The sequence below is a fragment of the Anser anser genome (genome assembly GCF_964211835.1).
Source record: "Anser anser genome assembly, chromosome: W".
NCBI lineage: Eukaryota > Metazoa > Chordata > Aves > Anseriformes > Anatidae > Anser > Anser anser.
The window spans coordinates 14,881,293-14,891,959 of record NC_139731.1 but is presented as its reverse complement, the minus strand read 5'-3'; the positions used below and the strand labels follow the sequence as shown (position 1 = coordinate 14,891,959).

General features: G+C 52.2%; 1 long non-coding RNA gene across 1 annotated transcript; it reads left to right on the top strand.

The window, feature by feature from the left end:
• The first annotated feature begins 2,697 nt into the window (after nucleotides 1-2,697).
• LOC310888804 lies at nucleotides 2,698-10,473 on the top strand. The gene is made up of 3 exons (XR_014576176.1): nucleotides 2,698-3,809; nucleotides 4,265-4,387; nucleotides 9,193-10,473. It is a non-coding gene; the product is annotated as an uncharacterized lncRNA (long non-coding RNA).
• Nucleotides 10,474-10,667: the final 194 nt, after the last annotated feature.

The window sequence follows — 10,667 nt, the reverse complement described above, 5'->3', positions numbered from 1 at the left end:
TCCTTCCCCAAGGTTAATTGCAGGTGCAATGTTGCTGATTTCTTCAAGCAAACAGGGTAGTGCCTTCAATAAATGAATGGTCAATACCGGCTTGGTCTTCATGAAGCGCTGGGTGAGGCTGGATGTTACCAGCACCTCTGAGAACGAGGGCAGCGTTCAGCACCTTGCAGGATCTCCGCGGTCTTCCCTGGACCTGCTCACCTGAGCAGCCCTGGCAAGAAACGCCGCAGCCGACGGGGCTGAAGAATTGGTCCCGAATCTACCACGATAAAAGGACCTCCTTTTAAAGCCGGGTGATCCAAATGACAGTAACTCAAGGCGCCTACAGCTAGCTTGCCGCAATGCTGACGCTGCCGAGGGTCATGAATGGAAAAGCCGTATTTACAGTGCCCGGCGTCGACGCAACGCAAAGCGTAAGCCCCAGATTGCAAGTCCTGGCGCCTGCAGCTCTGCGTCGGTGCCAACACGCATGCAGCTTGGGCGCTCCTTTTGGCAGCTGGGGGAAAGTAGAAGGACGTGCAGTAAATACAGCGCAGACAGGCACCAGCGGAGCGCTGCTGCTCTTCGGCACGAGGTGACTGCAAGGGTGCGCGTTTCAAAGCAGGACGAAGAGGGCCGGGATGATAACACGATAAGCGACTTAATTAAGCACTCTAGAGCCTGAATGGATAATCACGGGCCTGGGCTGCGTCTTAACGCACGAGGAGCTGTGTCTCTTTTAAAGCAGGGAGAAGCAAAGCCCTCCAAACCTGCCTGAGGGTTTTCATACATTTCCTGGTGATTGGTGAGGGGGGACCCGGCGCGCTTGATCAAAGCACGCAGCCCCGTTGCCTGAAGCGTGTGCCAATAACCAGAGCCGCGAGGATCCGTTGTTTTCACCCTGCCAAAAACGTGGTTCTCCGTCCAGGCTCTCTCCCTTCGCCGTGCAAGACAGCTGAAAGCACAGGTAAGGCAAACGCAGGAAGGCAGGTCATTCGTCCTGCTTGAAACCCAGTAACTCAACCTGGGACTATCAGGTCACTTCAGGAACAGGATGCTTTTCTCTGCTCTCTCCTTTTTCACTTCCAGGCAGGGCATTTTTATTGTCTAATCCCAGCATTTACAGCATCTCATTCAGAGCCAGAAATTCACCCCTTTACAAAGAAGTCAAAACACACGCCGTGAGGAGGTGACATCCAGACTGGACTGGAAGGTCTCCGCTGTGGACAGCCTGCCCAGGTCGAGATCTCACCTCAGCTGTACAACGTGGCTGTTACACCCGCTGCAAAACCTTTGCCTTGCACCCTATTATTCTGTCTCCAGTTACAGGACTTAAGGCCCAGGTACTCCAACACATTCAGGAACTTAAATCATTAGCTGCCGAAATAAATGGGGGCCGGGCGTCTACAGCAGGAATAAGTTTCATAAATCCTCTGCCAGATCTGAACTCGGTGACATCGGGGAAGCGATAGCAGGCAGCCCAGCGCTGTCCTTTCCTGCCGCACGCCGTACGTACATCTTTCCTGACACTTACGACACCTTGTTTTCTAGACATCCCCACTATTTTATCAGCCCTTGGAGTGAGATGCAGAACGTCAGCGGTCGCCCTGGCTATGAGCGACCTGCAGTAATGCACCCCGGGGGTGGATCATCAACGCTTTTACAGGCCCACGCACAACAGGCAGAGAATAAAGACTCTTTCTTCAGACTGAAGCCCATGAAGTGAAGTACCGGCATAAAGCTGTCTCGTTTCCAGAGGTGCTAAACCTAGCTGCTGGGCTTGGGGGCTGTCCCTCGACTGGCTAAAAAAAAAAAAAAAAACCCACACTTGTCTTTATCAACATTTTGTAGGTTGCGGAGCCGCCTCCTCTCTGCGTAGACGTGAAATATTGTTAGGAACCGCCCTGTGGAAAAAGAATTTCCCATCTTACAATTGCTTTCCCCCGCTTAAGGTGAACCACCGGATAATCCGTGTGGGATGGGCCTTCCAGAGGTCACCTAGTCCTGCCTCCTGCTGCTTGCGCCACGTCTAATCGGATCGCAGTCTTCCCGTCGAGTCTCAGGACCGGAGGGGTACGTGAATTTAATAGAATCGGGTGTCGTGTGTGAAGCAACAAGAAAGCAAACAGCGTTTCTTGCCTCGGCGGCCTCCTCTTGTATCCATGCTGCAGGCTGCCTGCCCTACGCGTCCCCGCCGTTCACCGAATTTTAGCTTTCCTCAGCGCTTCTAGCTCGCAGCCCGATTGCCTTCTGTCAGCTGTATTATTAATCAGCAGGCTGCAAATTATGTTGCCATAACCCACGTACTTTTTGTGCTTTCGACTAAAAATAAAGCAAATTGGCGCGGAGTAAACAAACCCCGGTCTGCTGGGAAAGCCCGCGGCTGAGCGAGGGGAGCCGCGGGTGCACAGGGGCCGGGGCAGTGGGGAACCTGGGGTGGGTGAAGGGCATCTTTTAGGCTGGACACCATCACCGGCAGCAGTTTTTTTCCAAAAAGTTGAGAGGAATGAGCACAGGGTAGATAACGCACCCGCCAGACCATCTCCCTCCTGCCTGCCTAGCCAAGGTGCTGCTCTGTCTGGCCAAACGGGGCGGATGAACCCAAAACCCAGCGGAGCAGCCACCGACTTACCCCGAAACCTGAGTGCCGCCCCTGCCTTCACCATCTCCTCAACCCAAAACTGCCCTAAAGGGAACATTTCTCCAAACAGAGGCTGAAAAAAGAAACGGGCAATGTGAAATATTTAAATCTCTCTTTGACCTCCTAACCCTTCGTACGGAAAAAAGGCGGACGAAAATACCAAAAAAGGAGAGGCCGGGTAATGGTCGGGCCAGAACTATTCCCCCATGTCCGCGTTTCCTATTCGAACCAAGTTTGCCTCTGCAAAGGTCAGTTTATATTTCCAGAATCGCTGCTTTGGCTCGTGGGGGGAGGAAAAAAAAAAAGCCACGCCGTTTTACGCACGTGTTTTTTTTTTTAAACAGACTTTCACGCCCTCGTTCGCTTGGAAAAAATAAAAAAAATAAATAAAACCGACCAAACAGCAGCAAAAGGAGGAGAAACAGCAGTGAAAGCTGCTCAGATTCACCTGCTGCAGCTCGGTGCCTGCCCATGGGCCGCTGGGATCACTTCGTGGCTAGCATTTTGCTGGTGGGCCCGACGCGTCTTGGTCCTAGGGAGCTGACCGCGAGGATTTCCCGCATGCCAGGTGACGACGCGTAGCAAAAAGGCGTGAATTCCACTTGCCCGGGTTCGGTGGTGGTATATTGCAGGCAAAAGCTGAGCCCTGGCCACGCTTGGGTGCCGATACAGAGAGCGGTGTGAGTCCCAGCTCGAGCGCGCGTTAGCCGTGGCCGCTCCTCTGCCTCCACTGAAACGACTCCGTGTCTGCACTGATGCTATCAGGAAAAGATTAATTCCCAGAGCCGGGGTGGGGTGAGGCAGAGTAAAGCGCGATCGCTTGCCCCGGCGTAGTATTAACGCACGAGAATAAAGTGGAAATTAAAAGCAGCAGGACAGGAAAATACCGCCAGGGTCAAGCCGGGGAAATGAAACCGCTCCAAGTCCCCGCGTGCTGTTCGCTCCGCCGTGCACGCTCTGATTTCTCCCTCGAGGGCCGTAAATCAAATCGGTGCTTCAATGTTGGTGCCTACGAAGCAGCCTGGCGGGGAAGTCCATGCTGGTGGGACAGTCAGAGCGCAGAAAAGCTCCACGCCGCGTGCCCTGAAGCAGCCACAGGCACCCATCACATCGCGCCGTGCTCCGGCCTCGACATCGAGCGCGTCCTCTCTTTTCTTTCTGCCTTTGCAAGCGCTTTAAAACCCCAGAGGTAAGCCAGGGGGGGTCGAGTTCATCTCTCGTAAAAAGAGCTGCAGCCTCGGCTCAGCTTCACGGAACAAAGCTGAGCGCGAAGCTCCGCCAGAGGTAACACCAGAGCACGAGATTTATTAGGCACAAATAATGCATCGCCCCCCCCCCCCCAGCCCCTGCCAGCTCCTCCGGTGCGCTGTGGAGAACGGAAAAATAAACGGAGGGAGAAGGGTTGGGGATACTCGGGAGCTGCGCTGAGCCCAGGGCTGGGTAACGCGGTGGAGGACATCATATCCGTGCTCTCCCTGCTCCGGCCATCAAACCAGGAGCAAAAACGTTCAAGAGCAAAGCTGCTGAGTTCCCAAACTGCCACCAGTTTGCCATTAACTTCCTTTAAGGTTTCTTTCCTTTTTTACATTTCCACCGCTCCCACCTCCTGCTCTTACTTTTTCCCTCTCGTTTCCGTGTTTGCAGGCACAAGGGGAAGAGAAGACCCCGAGCACAAGACCCGGCGCCCAGCCGCACGTGCCGGAGCCCGGATTTTCCTGTGGCACTTCCCAGTTTCCTCCCGCTTCAGATCTGGATTCCCACGGGGCGGTAAGCAATCAACCCCGGGAAGCTCTGGATCCCACTGACCTGCTCCGGGACCTCGTTTGGCACCGGCCCTACTCCATCCTCCGTCCCCAGAGGTGCTCCAGAGCCCGATCTCATGGCCCCACCAGCCCCTGAGTGGGACAGAGCCCGGATTTTGGCACAGCACAGGCTGAAAAAAAACCCAATCTGAATGGGTTTGGCAGGCAGAGCCGCGGGTCTGCCCACGGGGAGGGTGCCTTGCCTCAGAGGAGGAGGAGAAAGAGGGGAAGAAGGAAGGTGCTGCAGGATTTCACGAGAATCCTATAAGACGTGCAACCAATTAATCCATAAGTTGATGTTTTCAGCAAATTTTTCTTTACCTCATCGGCTGAGGAACCGCACGAGCCGCCCGTGTGCATCTCTGGGGGGTGCATATCCTGGAAAAAGCAGCGACTCCCCCTTAATAGCCGAGACAAAAGCTTGGCCGCGGTAAGAGAGAATAAAAGACTGTATTATTCTAACGGGAAAAAAAATAATAATAATAAAAAAAGGCTTGAATAGGCTGGGAGCTTTGTATTTGGGCTCCGTCATTAATCAAGCTAATTCACAGGAGTGAGCCACTGGAGTGATATTAAGCACAGCGACAACGGCCCGGGCGAAATAATCGAGGAGTTAGAAGAATGAAGGAGTCGCTTGAAAATACAAACCAGATTTCTGTGCGCACCCGTACGGAGCCACAAAAAGAAAGGGGCCGCGGGGCTGGGAAGCCCAGGACGTGTTTTTGGGTTGGAACGTGGAGAATTTGGTGGCCAAAGCGGGCGAGGAAGACCCCTCAGTGCCCGGAACTGGGGGAGGTTTGGCGCGGTGGTGCGTGCCCTGTCCTGCAGGGGGATGCCGCCTCCGTTTTAAGGTTAACTCAAAGGGAAAAGGGGAAAAAAAATAGGATATTTGTAATTAGGTTGGTTTGCGGTGATGTTCTGCTGCTCCTGCGTGCAGGGTGAGGTCAGCGCACCGGGCTGAAAAACATGAGGAATGGGCCAAAGGGAAAATTTGGGCTTCCTCACCCAGAAGCGACTCCCCCGCAGCACTTTTGCAATGCGAAGAAGCCCAGCGAAGCTTTTGTCTTGTGCCCAAACCACAGCAGAAAAGCTGAGCATCAAAAAGGGAGCTGAGCGAAGCCCTCAAAAAACCTCGAGCTGCTCCGAAAATCGGCTCGGCGGGCGCAGCAGCTTTGTGCGCCCCAGCACCTCCACCCTTTGTGCTTCCAATTTGCAAACCCAAGGGTGTTTTGCTGTGTTTTTTTTGACACTCGGAGCTGAAAAGCCCTGTTAGGGGCTGGAAAAGCATGGGGCTTTCCGGCTTTCCCTTCCGACTGCTGCTGCAGCTGCCTGGAGCTCTCTAGCAAGCAGGCTGCGTTGCGCAGAGCACCTCTCCTCTGCTCTCCATTTTCCAGGGGAGCGAGGTTAATAAATAACACGGACAGAGGGCCGAAAAACACCAGACGGAGCAAATCTGAAGTGCAGGGAATGATTTGGGGGTGGGAAGCTCCAAGGACCTCGGAGAAAGCGGGCCCGTTTTCTCCTTCACGGGGCTTTAAAGGACCAACGAAATCGCTGCCGCTCTGCCTAATTACCCACCTCATTACCGGCCGGGGGGAGAGACACCGAGCAGCCTCCAGGAATTTCCCAATTCCCCAGTTGCCGGAGAGGGGAAGAACGGAGACGGGGAGCCCCAACCCCACGAGAAGCCACTGCGGCGACTCGTCCCATTGCAGCACTTCCACCGGTGGGGCCCTGGGACCATCCCCAGTGGACGGCGACCCCGAGCATCCTCCTTCCATGAGCAACTGAGCAAAGCAAACACTGCTGCAAAGGAGAAAGGCAAAAATAACCGTATTTCCAGCTTGCAAATAAGCACGTTATTTAATTAAAAAGCCCTTATTAAGATGGCTGTGATTTCCCAGCAGGCTAAAAATACCGAAGTCACTCCAGCGGCTGATGGTGGCTGCAGCTAGAAAACTCTACGTCTCATTCTGATTTGAGCTGGACGTGATACTACACAACGTGAGAGCTTTAGAAGAAATCCACTCGTTTTTATACCTGGTTATCCCGTTTTATGTGCTGGTTAAATTTCCCCTCTGCACGCAGCTGTTACAAGCTGTCGAGGACGGGTGGGTGGCGAAGCAGAGAGTTTTCAACCAGCTGCCAACACGTGGAAATGGCAGAAATCTGCGTTTAGAAACCTAATTTGGAGGAAAAAAACCCCCTCTGGGCCTCTCCTCCTTCCCTACCTGCCCTGATGCACACGGGCCACGCGCGCCGAGATGCCACGCGTCAGGGTTTGCCTGAAAACCCGTGATAAATTGTAGCTGGGGAGGCGATGAGGGCCTTCACCACCTTGGCCGCAAGAGCTCCGAGAGCTCGGCTCCAAGAGCTTGGCCGCAAACACCGAGACCTCGGGCACCCGCAACTCCCTACCTCTGCTCAGAGCTGAAACGTCGGTTCCGGAGAACCCCAAGGGCTGTCACCAGAGGACGCGGATCTTGGGGAAAAAAAATACTATTTAGAAATTTAAATCTCACGTGGAAGCGGCAGAGAACTCGGGAACGAAGGGTCCCGTCAGTATCGTCGCTGAATTCGTCGCCTTACCTTTGAGACGGTGCAGGACGAGGCCACCGGAGCCTCCCTCGAGGCTGCCAAGACTGCTGCCGTAACCACGCCGTTTCCAGATGGAACCAGATAAGAGACAAGCGATAAAAGCACTCTTAATTAAACATTTGTCTCGCAATTACATACTTCTGAGTAATTATCGCCATCAAGACAAACACCAACTGGATTACACAGAAAAGAGACAGACGGTAAAGGTTAATGGGGCTGCTTCTGCAGCTATTCCCAAGCTCTTGCTGCAGGAAGGGCGGGATGCCCAGAGCTCTGGATGGACACGGCCGACTTGTGGAAGGGCTGAGCTGGCAGATTTTTGAAGTTACAGGACTGAAAAGACAATTTCAGCGGCGCCGTCTGCCCTCGAATCCTCATTTTTTTTTACGTTCACTAACCCCAATTCCTTTCTTTTCCCTTGCAAACCTTTCTGGCTGTCCTCGCCCTTCTGGTTTCTCTTCGCTTTGGCCTGGCTTAGACGTAGCCAGGACCCCAAAAAGGGCCTGAGCCCGATCCCCAGCTGTAGTTCGTGCCTGACTGACTGCTTTCCAGGGGTAGCAGAGTTCCCATTTGGTAAACCCAGATTTTTTTTTATATATATGTACTTTATTGGCTTCCTTTTAATAGCCCCACGTGACCGGTTCCCATTTTAAGCCGTGCTCCTCTCACCACCGGCTCACTCCCGCCACATCTCCGTGGACCAGCTCATCCCCAGCCTGCCTCGGATTTCTCCTCCCTGCAGATATCACGAAAAAAAAAAAAAATAAAAATAATAGACTGCTAAAACAACGAGGAAAACAGGGACTAGTAGAAACACATTTGAATAGTTTGCCGCCCTTGCTCACGGCTGTTTCCCCCAAACAAACCGCCTCGGAAGAAGCACGGCCTGCGAGCTGCTGCGAACGAATGAATCATCCCTCTGCTTTGAAAACGAAGGCCGCACAGAAGAGGAACCTCGGCGCGTTCCCAAAGGTTAAGCTGATTTTGCCGAGCCACAGCTGAATTATTGATGATCAGCGCTGCGGGTTTCTCTTCAGGAGCTAGCAGCCAGGTAGCAGAGCCATTTACGCCAGCACATCTTTTAAGCCCCCGTCTGCGAAGCTCGTCCGACTCCTGGCCTGCTCGGGCCACGGGGAAATTTAATTATTTAGGCTTCTCAGCAGAGCAAACGTAAAATATTAGCTCATAATCGAGACGCTGCTGCTTGGCGCACAGCCAGAAAAGCTGCATCAGCAGCCGGGAGCGAGGTGCCGCTGGCCACACAGATGCGTGGGGATGGGGCTGAGCTCCTCTCGGGAGCAAATTCCCCGATAAACCGAAAAATAAAATGAAAAAAAAAAAAGGGCAAACTTCAGCATGGATCAGCCTCTTCTGCGGGTCTTTCTCCATTCCTGTTTCCACTCTTCGTCTGGTTTATTTGCATTCAGCAAACCCGTAAAGATCCCTGAAGAATCGGGGAAATGGGACAACCAATTTTCAACCAAATCCGAGGGAATTCTCCCTGCGAGGAAGCAGAGGCTACGCCCTAATACATCAAAGTAGAAACAGGCTTAATTGGTTCTGATCACGGTTTCTCCGACCTCTTGGTTTTATTCAGCCTTTGTTCGGCTTTGAAAGCAGCGTGCGTAGTAATAAACTTGTTCCGTGCTCCTGCCTAGCCATAAAAATCAGCGCGTTTAAAGCGGATCCATTTTACAAAGCCTTTCTCCGTTTTAATTGCATCCCAATTCCCAGGAAAATGCGAGATGACAAGTTAGAGGCTTTTTTTATTAAAAAAAAAAAAAGTCAGCTGCTTAATAAGAAAGCCTCGTTTAGTTTTTGTGCTTTACTGTGGAAAACGGTAAGCCTCATTACCAGGGTATTAAGCTCCGTAGCCGCTTATATATTCTCCTGGTTATCGCGCACAAGCCCCAAATTTAGCACAGCTCTTGTTTTTGGTTGCAGCTAACGCCCCTTAACGGGTCCGCTCTGGTAAGAATCAAGTGCTCAAGGAAAACTCCTATAAAAGCAAAACCGGATTACGAATGATCGTGTAAATACGGCAGGGACCAAAATGAAGTCCCAGCGCTGAGCTCCCACCGAAATCGTACAAGATAGGAGGAACATAGATGAGAAGGTTTTAATTTTAATTACTAAAATAAGCTTTTTTTTGTTTGTTTGCTTGTTTTTCAGGGCTCACAGCTCCACCAGTTGTTCTCCCGGGATGCCTAACGCCGGTTTTATTTCGTGGTGCGGATATTTGGGTGCCGGGAAACAATCACCACCCAGGTGACATCCGCATTACCAGCGCTGGCCTCAGAAGGACGTGGACCAAGCGGCTGAAGCCAGGTGAGCACCCTGGCACTATCAGCGCGCCCCTTAAAGCTGCAAGAAACCCTTCTGAGAGTCACTTGAAGGTGCGCGCGCACACAGGAGACCTTTTCTAACTCAGAAAGAGAAAGCTGTTCTCTCCAAGTCCTTCCTATCGACGACGTTATTTTCACAGTCTTCCTTTACACCGTTACCGGCGGGTTTTGCTCCACGTTAACTCGCTGTAAGCCGAGCTCCAGCGTGAGTGACGTGAAGTGCTTGTTTTCTGTTCCTCCTCAGGGGCAGCGCGAAGGGGAACGTGTGCTTTCACAGATGGAAGTTGCTGCCTCCTGAAGTAACACATAGCCGAGCACCGCGCAAACTACGGCTGAGAGCTTTGAGTATTTTATTTCCATTGGTAATTATTTCCACCGGTGCCTCTTCAGAAGAGGAGTTAAGGAGAACAAAAAGCTTTTGCTGTTGTTGTTTTTAGAAGAACAAAACAGCGAAACAACAGGAACAGAGAGTGTTTTAAAAACCAGCTTGGGTTTGTCTCAGCTTTTTAGGTGCAGGCTTTGGTCCTGCACACTCATCATCCGCTCCCCCTGCTCCTTACAGGGTGTGAGGGAAGGAACTGAGTCATGCCCCGCAGAGAGCAGGATTAAGGCTGCGAGGAGAACACACGATTCCTTTCTCGCCCATCAGGTAATTAAATTCGCGGCGCCTCAGCTTTATTTCCTTGTTTGCAGGAGATGAAGCATCAGAGAAAAAGCTGGCATTCGGAGGAGTGCAAGTTCGCACTGGAAAGCTGCGCGATCGCTAAATTCTGGAGGAGTATTATTACGCGAAGCTACCTGGCAGGATCGTCGCGATACGTAACGCCAGCGCCGGTTGTGTGCTGATGAAAGATTAAGGGGAACTGCAGCCAAAGAGAAATAAGTGAGCGTACACCGGCGGGAGCCGGATAGCCGCGTTTTGAGGTGACTCACGGAGACGAACGCTTTGTCTCGAAAACATTTTGGAAACACCAACGCGCCATCCGAGGAAGGAGACGGGAGCTTGTCGAGCACCTGAGACACCACGGCTTTGCTCTTTTCCAGCTCACAAGTCTTTAACTTTTGGAGGAAGAGAAGCAGAAGGGTATAACAAGCGTCTGCGATCCCAACTGCTCAGCTTCCTCGTGAGAAGCAAAAGAACGAACGAAAACACGACGTTAAGGATACAGGCTTAAAATATAACGAGCCCGTTTGCGAGAACCCGCCCGAGGGAAAATAGCTTAGAAAATTAAAAATTCCGTAGTAACAGACTGAAAGCTGTTAACCGACATCTAATTAATCACAAACTGCAAATCCCCACAA